The 13,543-nt window shown below is 32.1% G+C and overlaps 1 non-coding gene across 1 annotated transcript; it reads left to right on the top strand.

Annotated features, from left to right (window-relative positions):
- The first annotated feature begins 10,835 nt into the window (after positions 1–10,835).
- LOC112483478 lies at positions 10,836–10,969 on the top strand. Its single transcript, XR_003047642.1, has one exon. It is a non-coding gene; the product is annotated as a small nucleolar RNA SNORA36 family (small nucleolar RNA).
- Positions 10,970–13,543: the final 2,574 nt, after the last annotated feature.

Genomic DNA, 13,543 nt, shown 5'->3' with positions numbered 1-13,543 from the left:
TTCCCCTATTAAAAAAGATATTGACATAGTATCTGCTAAGAAGGAACCCATCAGTTTAAATAGTGTTGTTTTATCAGGAACAGTGATAAAAGTTGATCATATAGCTTCTGTCCTAAGATTTCTTCATGCAGTGAGTTATATCAAAGCCTGTTAAATTAAACTAACCTTGTAACCCAGGAAACAAAACAGGTTTTGGTTATGATGCATTATTTTTTCACATGTTAATAATTTTTTGCTAATTTTTATGCCACATTTTTATCTTGATGATTCTAAAAAATGTTCTATACTTTATTTTCTATATATGTGTAATATTTTCAAATTTAGTTGTTAACATCATATTATAAAATTTTTTTGGAAGAATTCTTTCTCTGTGCTGTGCAAAGTTTAATCAATATCAGAATTATCTGTTCTTTTAAGAGTGGAAGAATTTGTCTTTGAACTCTCTGGACTCAGGCCACTTTGGCAATTGTTCTTTGAAAATTCTTTCTATATCTGCCATTGCCATTGATTTATTTAGACTTTCCATTTTTCATAGAGTTATTCTGGTGAATTATATTTTTTTGAGATTATTATACATGGTATCTAGGGTTTCAAACTTATTTGCTCTGAATTGTAAAAAATAAGTTCTTAAGCTTTGCTTTATTTCATTTTCACTCTGGTAGTTATTTCTCCCTTACTATTTCTTATATCTTATTGTATTTGTTGCTTGTCCTTTTCTCTTTTTTTTCTTTTCAACTTATGATACTGCTTTAATATGGAAATATATCTAAGTTATCATCTTTTCTCATTTTTTTACTGTGGTAAATTATGGATAACGTAAATTTACTATCTTATTTTTAAGTGTACGAATCAGTGGTATTAAGTACGTTCACATTGTTGTGCAACCATCACCACCATCCATCTTCAGAACATTTTTTATCTTGCAAAATTGAAACTCTAGACCTATTAAACTTTAATTCTCTATTCCTTTTTTCCTAGTCCCTCACCATCACCATTATACTCTCTGTCTCAATGATTTTGAATTATACAGTATTCCTCTTTTTGTGATCAGCTCATTTCACTTAGTATAATGCCCTCGAGGTTCATCTATGTTGTGGCATATGTCAGAATTGCTTTTTACACTAGATAATATTCCTATGTAAGTATATTATATTTTACAAAAACTTTGCTCTTTTAACAGTTCCATCCCCATCCCTATCAGTTGTTGATATGACAAAACTTACATTTGTGTCTAAAAATATAAACTAGTAGATCTTTAATGAATTAGTCTCCTAAATCATATAGCAAACAAAAAGTAGATTTACATACTGTTGCTGTAATAATATTTGCTTTTATAATTGTCCATGTACTTACCTTTATTGAGATCTTTATTTATTCATATGGCTTTGAGTTATTGTCTGGGGTCCTTTCATTTCAATCTGCAGGACTCTTTTTAGCATTTATTGCAATGTAGATCTAATTGTAAACAACTCCATAAGCATGTATTTATCTGATAATGTCTTCCTTTCTTCCTCACTTTGAATGATAGTTCTGCTTGATACAGGATTTTTGTTAGAGAGATTCTTTCTTTTAGCATTTTAAGTATATCAGCACACTGCCTTCTAACCTTTAATGTCTCTGATAAGAAATCCACTAATAATTTTATTGAGGATCCCGTGTATGTAAGGAGTAGTGACTTTTTTGCTTTTAAAATTCTGTTTGTCTTTGGCTTTTGACAGTTTGGTTATAATGTGTATAGTAGTGAGTCTCCTTGATTTAATCCCACTTGGAGAGTGTTGAACTCTTTGGATGTTTACATTCATGACTTTCGTTAAGTTTACAGAGTCTTCAGTCATTATTTCTTTAAATATTCTCTCTGCCTCTTTCTCTTTCTTATCTTCTCTTATTTTTCTTGATTTTTTCCCTATCTACCATTCTTTCTTTGAATATCTTTTAAAAATTGTTTTAAAGTCTTTGTCTAGTAGATCTACTATCAGGAATGTTATTTTTTAAATTAATACTTTTATTTTTTCTATTATAGTTGACATACAATATTATATTAATTTCAGGTGTAAAATTTAGTGGTTAGACATTTGTATAACTTCTGAAATGATCACTCCCATCTGACATAATGCATAGTTATTATAATACTACTGACTATATTTCCCATGCTATACTCTACATTCCTATGACTATTTTGTAACTATAAATTTGTAACTCATTCCTCTTCCTTCTTCATGAACTCTCTCACCCAGCAATCTGACAACCATCAAAATGCTCTCTGTACCTATCTGTTTGTTTCTGATTTTTGCTTTTTTATCCTGTTCTCTAGAGTCCACGTATGACATTTGTCTTTCTCTGTCTGCCTTATTCCATTCAGCACAATATCCTCTAGGTCCATCCATGTTGCTGCAGTTGGCAAGATTTCATTCTTTTTTTTTTTTTTTATGTCTGAGTAATATTCCATTGTACATATATACTACTTCTTTTTATCCATTCATTCTTTGATAGACACCCAGGATGCTCCATATCTTGGCTACTGTAAATAATGCTACAATAAACATGTGGATTTACATGTCCCTTCGAAGTAGTGTTTGTGTTTCTTTGGATAAGTACCCAGAAGTAGAATAACTGGGTCCTTCTTTGTCTCTTGTTATAGTCTTTGCTTTAAAGTATATTTTGTCTGGTAGAAGTATTATTACTCCAGCTTTTTTTGTTGTTGTTATTTCTATTTTCATGATACATCTTTTTTCATCCCATTACTTTTAGTCTCTGTGTGTCTTTGGACCTGAAGTGATTCTCTTGTAGGCAGCATATGTAAGGGGCTTGTTTTCTTATTTATTCAGCCACCTTATCTTTTGATTGGAGCATTTAATCCATTTACATTTTAATTAATTATTGCTAGATAAATAGCTATTGCCATTTTATTATTTATCTTTTTTATCTTTTATATATTTTTCTTCTTCTCAAAGTCTCTCTAACATTTCTTGTAACACTGGCTTGGTGTTGATGAATTCCATTAGCTTTTTATCATCTGGAAAACTATCTGTCTGGAAAACTATCTGTCCATCAGTTCTAAATGATAGCCTTGCTGGGTAGAGTAATCTTGGTTGTAGGTACTTAATTTGTATTACTTCAAATATTTCCTGCCAGTCCCTTCTTACATGCACAGTTTCTGTTGAGAAATCAGCTGACAGTCTTATGGATGTTCCCTTGTAGATAAATAACTGCTTTTCTCTTACTGCTTTTAAGATTCTCTCTTTGTCTTCAACCTTTGTTTCTTTAATTATGATGTGTCTTGGTGTGGGTTTCTTTGGTTTCATCTTGTTTGAGACTTTATATACTTTCTGAGCTTGTATGTCTATTTCTTTCACCTGATTAGGGAAGTTTTCAGTCATTATTTCTGAAAATAGTTTTTCAGTTCCTTGCTCTCTCTCTTCTCCTTCTATATCCCTATGATGAAAATGTTCGTATGCTTGATGTTGTCCCAGAGGCCCCTTAAACTATTTTCATTTTGTTGGATTCTTTTTTATTGTTGTTCTGATTCAGTGTTTTCTGCTACCTTATCTTCTAAATTACTGATTTGATCCTCTGCTTCATCTACTCTACTGTTAATTCCTCCTAAGTTATTCGTATTTCAGTCATTGTATTCTTCATTTCTGACTGATTCTTTTTTATGTTTTCTCTCTCCACTTTTATGTTTTCTATCTCCACTTTTACGTTTTCTATTTCTTTATTAAAGTTCTCACTGAGTTCATCTACTCTTCCCCTAAGTTCATTGAGTGTCCTTTTAACAAGTGTTTTAAACTCTGCATATGATAGATTGCTTGAGTTCATTTTATTTAGTTCTTTTACTGGGGCATTGTTCTGGTCTTTCATTTGGGACATGTTTCTTTGTCTTCCTATTTGGCTGCCTGCTTGTGTTTTTTTCTATGCGCTACGTAGGGCTGCTTTGTCTCAGTCTTTGTAGAGTGACCTTGTATAGTAGATGTGCTGAGTCCCAGTGGCACAGTCTTCCCTGGTCACCTCTGCGCTGGGTGTTCCAGTTATATCCTTTGTATAGGTTGTGTGTATCCTCCTTTTGTAGTTCAGCATTGGTTGTTGTTTGCTCATCAATGAGAGGGATTTACCCTCAAGTTGATTGGTTCTGATGACTGACCAGTGGAGGACCTGTTGTGCTGGGGCTGAGCCTACAGAGCAGGATTCACTTTAGAAGGGCTCTGGTGTCTTCCCTGTCTGCCCTTTGGGTGTGTTGTCCTCAGATATGACTGGGTGGTGCTCCTGCTCAGACCACAGCTGTGCATTGAATATGCAGGGCAGAATTTTCTGGGAAGGGCCCTGTCACAGTCCAGGTTCAGCTGGCATGAGCCACCAAGCAATCCACAGGTGGCTGCCACTCACATTAGGCTTAGAAGTGCCTCGAGAGGCCAAGCTGCAAACTGAGGCCACCTGCCACTAGTGCCAGGCTTCCCATCAGGTTTATCCAAAGAACAATTTTTGTTTATATATTTTTTCTGTTTCTTTGTATACCTTGTGATTTTTTTCTTGAAAATTGAACATTTTAATCTAATAATGTGGAACTCTGGAAAAACAGATCTTCTTCTTCCTCAAATTATGCTATTTTTTGTTTTTTTTAGTTTTTGTTACTTTGATTATTATAGGTTGTCTTTGTGATGAGGAAAAGACTGTCTTATAAACTTTAAGTCTTATCAAGTCTTTTGTGAACCTGCTCCTTCCTCTGGTCTTGAGCAGTGACTTTCTAATTTCCCCCCACATATACTGTGACTTTTCCATGTCCTAGTCTTTAATATCTGGCTCCCAAAAGGAGATAAAGAGATAAATAAAGGGAGGGAGTAAAAAGAGTTTAGCCCTGTCAATAACCTGGAAGTCACTTTGGCCTCAAGTTGAGAGGCTTGCAATGATGAGGAGAGGTACAACAACAATGGCCCTGCCTGATAAGAAACAGTAATCAATTATCAGAGCAGAGGTCCCTGATACTCAGAAGACAGGATCCTTTTTGCCCACCCTGGCCCCACAAGCTGTGTGTAAGCTGCTCCAGGAACACATACACAGCTGCCTGCCACAGGACTGTCAGTGCTACTGTGTAAGAACTGACATTGACCAAAATTAATTATAATTTGCCATGCAAGCCTTCTCCTGAAAGTTGCAGACCTTCAATGGACTCCAGAGGTCCAATATAGTTGCATCAGACAGATTCTGTCAGTGCAATTGTTGATAGGTGTTTCTTACTTTGCTATCTTCCCAGAATCTTTTATCCAATATTATCTTGTATATATGATGTAAAATATTAACTAGTATGTACATTTAATATTCATTATTTATATTAAGACTTTTTTTAAGTGTTGTGATTTGAAAAATATAATATATAGTTAATGTTTGGTTATAAATTGGTTATTTGTACCTTTTTGAGAAATTAGATTATTATATATTATTAGTGTAATATACTGTTGTCATCAATAGTTCCAAATAAAATGTTATGGATGAGAATGTTTATATTCCCTGATGTCAATCTATATTATCAACCAGGTGGGTTCTCTTGTATTGTTTTGTAGAAATAACTATTTTTGAAAAGTAAATTTGTATTGCTATTCATCCTAGGATGCCCTATAAAGAATTGTTCATTATAATTACACAAAATTGCAAATAAACACCTGCAGCTACTCAAAAGGAGGTATTCCTTAGGATCCCCTAAATTGAATGTCTTGAATGTTATATACCTCATACTTTAAATTAACTTATCCCAAACATATTTTTTAATTTGGTAAAAATCTGTTTTTTTCTTTTCTTTTTTTCACAAAGAAGATAAATAAATCTTTGTTAAATTTATGTGGATAAAGTATTTCTGTAAATATAGAAACTATAATTACTAGAAATGTAGAACTGAGGTGGCTCAATATGTATATAAAAGAGAAAAAAAGAGTCATGGTTAAATAAGTGATTTATAAAGACAAAACAAGATTATTAGAACTTAGAAAAAGGTGATGTTCAAAAACATCATACAATCTAAAATACTGTGTTAAATATTTAAAATCACCACCAATTGCCAATTTATCATGGGCCATGATTACATATATAAAATGATTCCTTCTTTGGTGAGAAAAACATTTTCAGTCATTTGCTTAGCTCTTTTTACTGCTTACTCTTTACAGATAACTATGCTAGGTGCTAGGTAAGATAATAAAATGTTTATAACATTCTACTGTTTTGCAAAATAATATTTGCACATATCATTTTATATGTTTATGCACAGAACCTTTTTTTCTTCTTTTTAGTGTCATCATTATTATTAATTTTACAGGTAAAGAAAATTTCTTAGCTGGCTTATGGACTTTCTCAAGGTCAGCCTAAATATATATAAATGTTACAAGCCTAATTATATAAACATTATATGTTTATGTCCTTGATAAAATTACAAACTAGAACTTAGAGCATGAAGAGAAAATATAGAATTCTAAAGCATTAGTGATCTCGTTAAAATTTCGATTTGGCTATGAGACAAAAGACCAAACTTACATGTCAGAATCCTCTGCCACAATTCCTAAATGAAGAGCAAGATCAGCAACATCATGGTTGACTGCAAATAATCATGCAATATGTAAGTGTCTTTGATGTTACCAAAGTTACAATGAGACCTCCCTGTGGATGTGTAAATATATAGGAGTATAAAAACAAATGTCTCCTCCATTGAGAATTGAAGCATTTTACAGATAACTAAGACTGCTGTGGCCAGGACTTTTAGAGTTTTTCTCCATGTGAAATTCTGTCACTTTATTTCAGTCACCTATAATTTTTTATTAAGCTAACATATCTCTGTTGCAAGTCAGCATGGCTTGTCTAGCAGCTGTCACTTTGCAGCAATCAATGACCATGTTTTATTGCTTTAGGTTGTATTTCTTTGTAATACATTATCTCTAAATTCAACCTTCAGAAAAAATCTTTTAAGTCTCTTGACAGAATATTATGTTATTAAAATTAACTGAGAAATAGCAAAATAAAATCCAAAACTGCCCATATCAGGAAAATATGGGATTATATGGCAAAAGTGAATTAAATGTCAATGAATAACAGTGATAGAAGAGATACATTATTATAATAGATGAGATTTATTTTGTCAATAAATTTATATGATCATATAATTTATATATATATTTCCCAAAATAATGTTCAATACAAGTTTGGATAACACTCATTAAAATATTTAAATGTTCAACTGATTTCTCTTATTAATAGAAGAACATAAATAGTATACCAGTATTGTGTATGTGTGTGTGTGTGTGTGTGTGTGTGTGTGTGTGTATTATATATATTAAAGATGGGCTAGTAATTTTTTAGAGATGTTGGTTCCTCAATTTGGAATTGCCAGGTATCTACACTATGATGAGTTCGCTTAATGAGGTTCAGAGCTCCATCATCAGTTTTGCAAGATCAGAAATTCGGTTTCATTTGTGACAGCGTTAGTGAAGTTCTTAGGCATTAACGTGCATATACACAAATTTATACATATATTTATGGCTATATCTATGTCTATGTTCTCTCTGTCTTTATTTCTTTCTAGATTTCTATCTATAAGTCATAAAATCAAATTTTAGTTTATTGAAGATGTTTAAATTTCATAAATCAAAGATACTCATGGCAACGTAACAGGGATATGATATCAAAGTGCCTGAGTGGCCAAATCAGAAATCAAAAGATTATTTAGTAGGTATGGAAAAAGTAATAAGAGTAACATAGATTTGATAAATACTTAAATAAGGCAATGAGAAGCTTAATAAATCATTGCGTCTGTCGTATGGAACTCCTGTCTGTTTTTCAGAGTACTTATATCTCCTTTGTATACTGCTGTGGTAAACACAATGGGGTTTTGATAATAGGCTTCACTTCCTAGATTTCACAAAGAAAAATTATATAAAAACAATTTTTTTCTGAGTCACTTTTGGGTTCTTTTTTTCCGCATGAGTCAGCCATCAGAAATACCTCCCTAAGATGTTTGTTCCCCATATTTCTTGATTTTTCTCTACTACATGTTTATGTTTATATTTTCAGCATTATGCCTTAATATGTTGTAGTTCTATATTCCAGTATCCTTTTTTTTCCCATTTCCATTTTTCTAGTCAACAAGTGTAAATTATACCAGATTAACCAGGTTATATTTGGAATTCAGATGCCTTAGAGATATTATGTTTATATTCATCATTATTTTACATGTTAGCTCTGAAATGAAAAGATAGAAATAACATGGAGTAAATTTACATTATGGGATGTCAAAAAAAAAGCAACATCAATGACATTCTTTCATAGATAGCATTGTGTGAGGTACTGAGCATTGACTGAGCTTTTTGCCCTAATATTTGCAATATGACTTTGGAGCACCTCCTATAAAATAAATGAATTCTATTTCCCATGCTTTTGAATTTGAACTTACCTGTGGCTTGCTTTGCAAAAATGACATTGTGCTAATTCTTAGCCTAAGAGTAAAAAATCCATTCACTATTTTGCTCTCCTGTTTGAACACTTGCCCAGTCTCCATGTGATAAATTCTGGACTAGTCAGTTGGATCATGAAAGACTTGTGACCCAATTGCTTTCATTTTTTCAGCTGACAGCCAGCCAACCCCCAAAATACAGCTGAATGAATGAGCTTATCTGAGACCAAAAGAACTTTCCAGATGAGCACAACCAAAACTGCTAACTCATCAAATAAATGGTGGTTGTTTTAAGCCATTGAGTTTTATGTGGCTTATTATTGTCGTGAGTTAAATTTGTCCACCACCCCACCCCATTCATACGTTGACATCCTAACCCTCAGTATCTTAGAATGTGACCTTATTTGGAAAAAGAATCATTGCAGATGAATCAGTTAGGGTTAGATGAGGTCATACTGGAGTAGAGGGGCCTCAACCCAATAATCAAATGACTTGTGTCCTTATAAAAAAAGGGAAATACAGACACACACATACAAGGAGAATGTGAAGATGAATGCAGAGATCAGAGTGATTCTTCTACAAGCCAAGGAACTCCAAATGTTGGCAACACATCTCCAGAAGCTAGGGGAGAGGCATAGAAATGATTCTCTCTCAGAGTCCTCAGAAAGAACCAGACCTCCCCACACTTTGATGTTAAGCTTCTAGCCTCCAGAACTAAAGCAATAAATCTCTGTTTTTTAAGCTACTAATTTGGTGATATTTAGCAAAGGCTTGCTAATTTAAGTAGTCATGTATCAGGAAATACACAATAAGACCTTTACCTTTAAGGTGTTTGTTTATATTTCAAAATTAGATCCTATTCAGAAAATTAAAAATAGTATGAGCTATTTTATCTTGCTGGTGACAATGATTGATAATAACCATGCATTTTTCCATTATTTCATAGAGAAAGGATTGACTGGATATGCTATCCAAGTCCTCAAAGGAAGATGATGCTCTCATGCTTGTACCTTAAAGAATAGTTAGATCATCGAAAGATGGAGGAGAATTGAAGAAACGATAAAAAATAAAGGTTTAGGAGCTAAAATGCAGAGAGGTTTATGGAAGATGCATAAGCCAAACCAGCTGAGTTTAGATATGGACCGTATTATGGAATTATAAAAATGAATATATAATGTATAGGTAAGGTAAAGCCTAGTCATACCATTTGGACATTATTTATGAATACTGAACATTTATTAAAACTTTTATGCATGGGAATTTCACTCAAAAAACTTCAAGTTTTGGATAAAATGAATAGGAGTGGTACAGATTAGAGGAAGAAGGACCACTTAGAAGCTTCTCTTCATATTCTTGCTAATGACGTTCTCAGCAAAATGTTAGTAACTTATGAAAAGAGAAGGCTAAGATTAATATCCATTAAGAAAAATATATGCAAAGTTTGATAAGTGATAAATGTGTTTTAACCCTGGGCATGTAGTAGAATTTTGCCACCACTGATAAGAAGGTAAGGGGATATTTATAGTGTCTCCCGGTTTTTTTGAAAGATTTTAAATTTAAATTTTAATTATTCTGAAGTTAAAGTGTTTGCAGAATATGTGAATGCAAATATTCAGCCTTTGGTAAACATAGGCTGAAGAGGGAGGTCATAATTGATTATGCACATTTGTAAGTATTTTAATTCAACTGCCTCTGTTTCCCCAGGCAATCAAACACCAGAAGGTTAAAGATAAAAATTCTACAAAAGAGCATATTGAAATCGGTGCCACAATTTAGGTCGCCTCTGTTCACATGTTCTTGTCCAAGCGAGATAGTGTCCTGAGCAACCAGGCACATTCTCATATATTATAAACTAGTGGCCCTACTAGCATTGTTCATAGAATTCTAAATAGCTTACAATAAGTAGGTATAAGTTGTCATAACCTGCGGAATGATGCCTATAGTTGCCAATCAGAAAAAGCAGCTTTATTGTAAATCAGCATTTACCTTTGTAGTGTAGAAAATAATGAAAACAGCAATTTATTTTGCATGTCTCTCAAAGCTGAAAGTCACATATATTTTGTATTTTATCTTGATTTTACAAACTCTAAAGGATGACTTTCTTTCTTTTAAAAATACCTTCTGAAACTCTCCAAAGTTAATTTGAACATAGGATAAGCAATATGACCCTAAATTACTTTTCAAACTTAATTTAAAAAATCAGCTAGTGATATTCATATTATGCAGTAGTAAACATTCTAGCAGAATCTTAACTTTACCTCATTAGTATATCTCAAAAATGGTTTGGATCTTGCTAAATCTTCTTTTCTCAATAGTAATGAATGATGAACAAAAAGACATATAGCACAACTGGAAAAACCAGTCATCTTGTTCAAATAAACTGAGGTGTTATTTTTTTTTATTAAAATGCACATTCCAAAAGGTTGGGTTCAGTTCAAGGCAGCTCCCCTGTTCTGTTAAATAAACTTTGGGACACAGAAACACAGACTAAGGGATGTGACTGGATAGAAAGCATTACTCTATTCATTTACTTCCTAGGCAACCAAAAAAAAAAAAAAATGAAACTTGAATTCTATATAAAAATATATTCTGAAGATTCCAGTTGGAGTAATTCTGCCAGAAATAAGAGCTGAAGTTCCAAGGAAAGTAAAAATTTCCAAAGAAAGAGCAGAAAACAATATGTAGAGGGTCAGAAATAAGTATTATCAAAGAAGATAAACTGATATTTTAAAATCAGTAAGCAGATCTGAAATTATTCATATATTATAAATTTTAAGATAAAGAGATTCATATTATTAAAATTTTCTAGGGTCATAATTTTCATACATTAGAATTTAAAAGAATTTAGGTTCATGGATCAATGTTCTGACAAACATTTATTTGTGGAAAAACTTTCTCTCTCTCTCTCTCTCTCTCTGTCCCTTCCCGCCCAATATATATGTACACCAAAGTAGATATACATGTAATAATGGTACACTTTTAGGATTCTTTTTTAAATCGGAAAGCCCCAAAAGCAAACCATTGAATTAAATCCAAATTTGAATAAATAGCACATATGCATTTGTTAAACATAATGGATGTTTTCAGTTTTTAATATTTGATGTATAAAGATAAGTTTTAAAATGCTTCAGAATATTATCAACCCATGTCATTTGTTAGCACTAGTGTTGAATTCTTCATCATGATTCACGCACACTGCATGCTCTCAAAGGAAGGCATTTCAAAGCAAGTCGTTTATCCTGTACTTTTTGTATATTCCAATTTCTAATGGAAGGCAAAATTTATGGTTAATAAGCTATGAATAAAGATTTTTAATTGTAAACATTACTATTCCGAATAAAGAGGAAATAAAAATTGAACCATAGAAATCAAAACAACTATAGATTTCAGTTTAAATCAGATATATTCATCATAGTACTGTAAATAAAATGAAAAATTTTGTGATGGATATTCATGAACATGCTTTTAAAACAATTGATTTTCTCTAGAATTTATGGAAGTTTATGGAAATATAATCAAATGGTTCATCTCTCTGTTGAAAAGGCATATGCTCACAATAGTTTTCTTCCGCTGGTTTATTAAAACAAGAGTTTGGATGGAACCTTTCTCTGGTGATAAATTGGACATGTGTTGTGCCAATAGAATATGAAAAAAAAGCAAATTAGTGATCACGTGAACTATGCAATTTTGCTAGCAAATACCTAATTATGAGTACCTTTTATCTGTCCTACTCTATTTCTGACAAGTTTATATCAAATTTAGGAAGCAGCTATTACTCGTTAACATTTAAAACTACAGCAGAAGTTGTATTTTATTTTTATTGATGAGGTAAAGACAATGATAGTACTATCCTGAAAGAATATTTTTGCCTATCCAATGTTTAAATACCTAAGTGATACAGAGAAGTTTTGCTATGGCCATAATAGAGTTTGAAAAATAAACAGTTTCAGTTGAGTTCAGCTACTGATTTTTAACTAATTTTTCTTTTTAATGAGTTCAATATTTGTTTTCCTAAAAAAAAAAAAAAAAAGATTTTACAAATGTAGATGATGATCAAGATAGCAAGAATCTGTGGTTTAATATTCATGTTATTCTTACATTATTGTTTTGTATCAATATCTCATTGCCAAAGTCATGCAGACTACTGGGGTCATTAAGTTTACCATTAACAAAATTTTTTAAAAAATGTGAAAAATAGCTTCAGTTTCTATGTGGCTTTGGCAAAATAAACTGGGTAATTTGCGATATTTTGTGCCAGACACATTTTAGAGTTGGATTTACATTAATACCATTAAACTTATTTCATAAAAACGAAGAACTGATTCTCTAGCCTTCCTTTCTGTACTGTGACTTTTAGAGATGCCAAGGTAGATGCCACAACACAGAGCTGAATGTTCCTCTATTACAAGACTCTCAAATATGTGTTGAAATTTGGCTGAATTAGAAAACTAAATATGCCTACAATTAAACATCTTGAGCCCTTTTTGAACTGAGCTTTTGACATTAAATTTTGATGGCTCTGTCACATACCAATTTCTAGCCATGACTACAGAAATTTTCATTTGTCAACATCTTGCGATTCAATAGTCTACATTTTATTCTTTAGATTATTGGTTGTTTCATTCATTTTTCTAAGCCTGTAAATGCCAAAAGGACATATGGATAATTCTGTGGGATATAATTACCTTTTCTCTTATAACCAGATATGTTTGTTTCAGAGTAGAAACAAATCTTAATTTCTGATTTGTAACTCATAATTATTATTTGTTCTTAGGAGTAATTAGCTTTTAAAGACTATCATTTGCCAAGACTTTGAAGCGAATCTTCTACTTTCCAGTTACTTTTCTTTTGCAGAAGAAGAGCTTTCAAGAGGATAGTTAGAGATAAATTACCATAACATTTAAAATCTAACTATGGGAGGTGAACACATAGTGTAAATATATATATGCCTTACTGTTAAAACATACAGCTGAAACTTATTAGATTTTGTTAACCAATGTCACCATAAAAATTAATTAATCAATTTAAAAAATTAAAAACAAGTTATAAAATTGTGCGCGTGTGTGTGTGTGTGTGTGTGTGTGTGTATATATATAAAACATGTCCTTATTCTTATAAAAA

This window comes from Pteropus alecto, unplaced genomic scaffold (assembly GCF_000325575.1).
Source record: "Pteropus alecto unplaced genomic scaffold, ASM32557v1 scaffold24, whole genome shotgun sequence".
Lineage (NCBI taxonomy): Eukaryota > Metazoa > Chordata > Mammalia > Chiroptera > Pteropodidae > Pteropus > Pteropus alecto.
The sequence above is the reverse complement of the archived record's forward strand: the minus strand, read 5'-3'. Positions and strand labels throughout refer to the sequence as shown.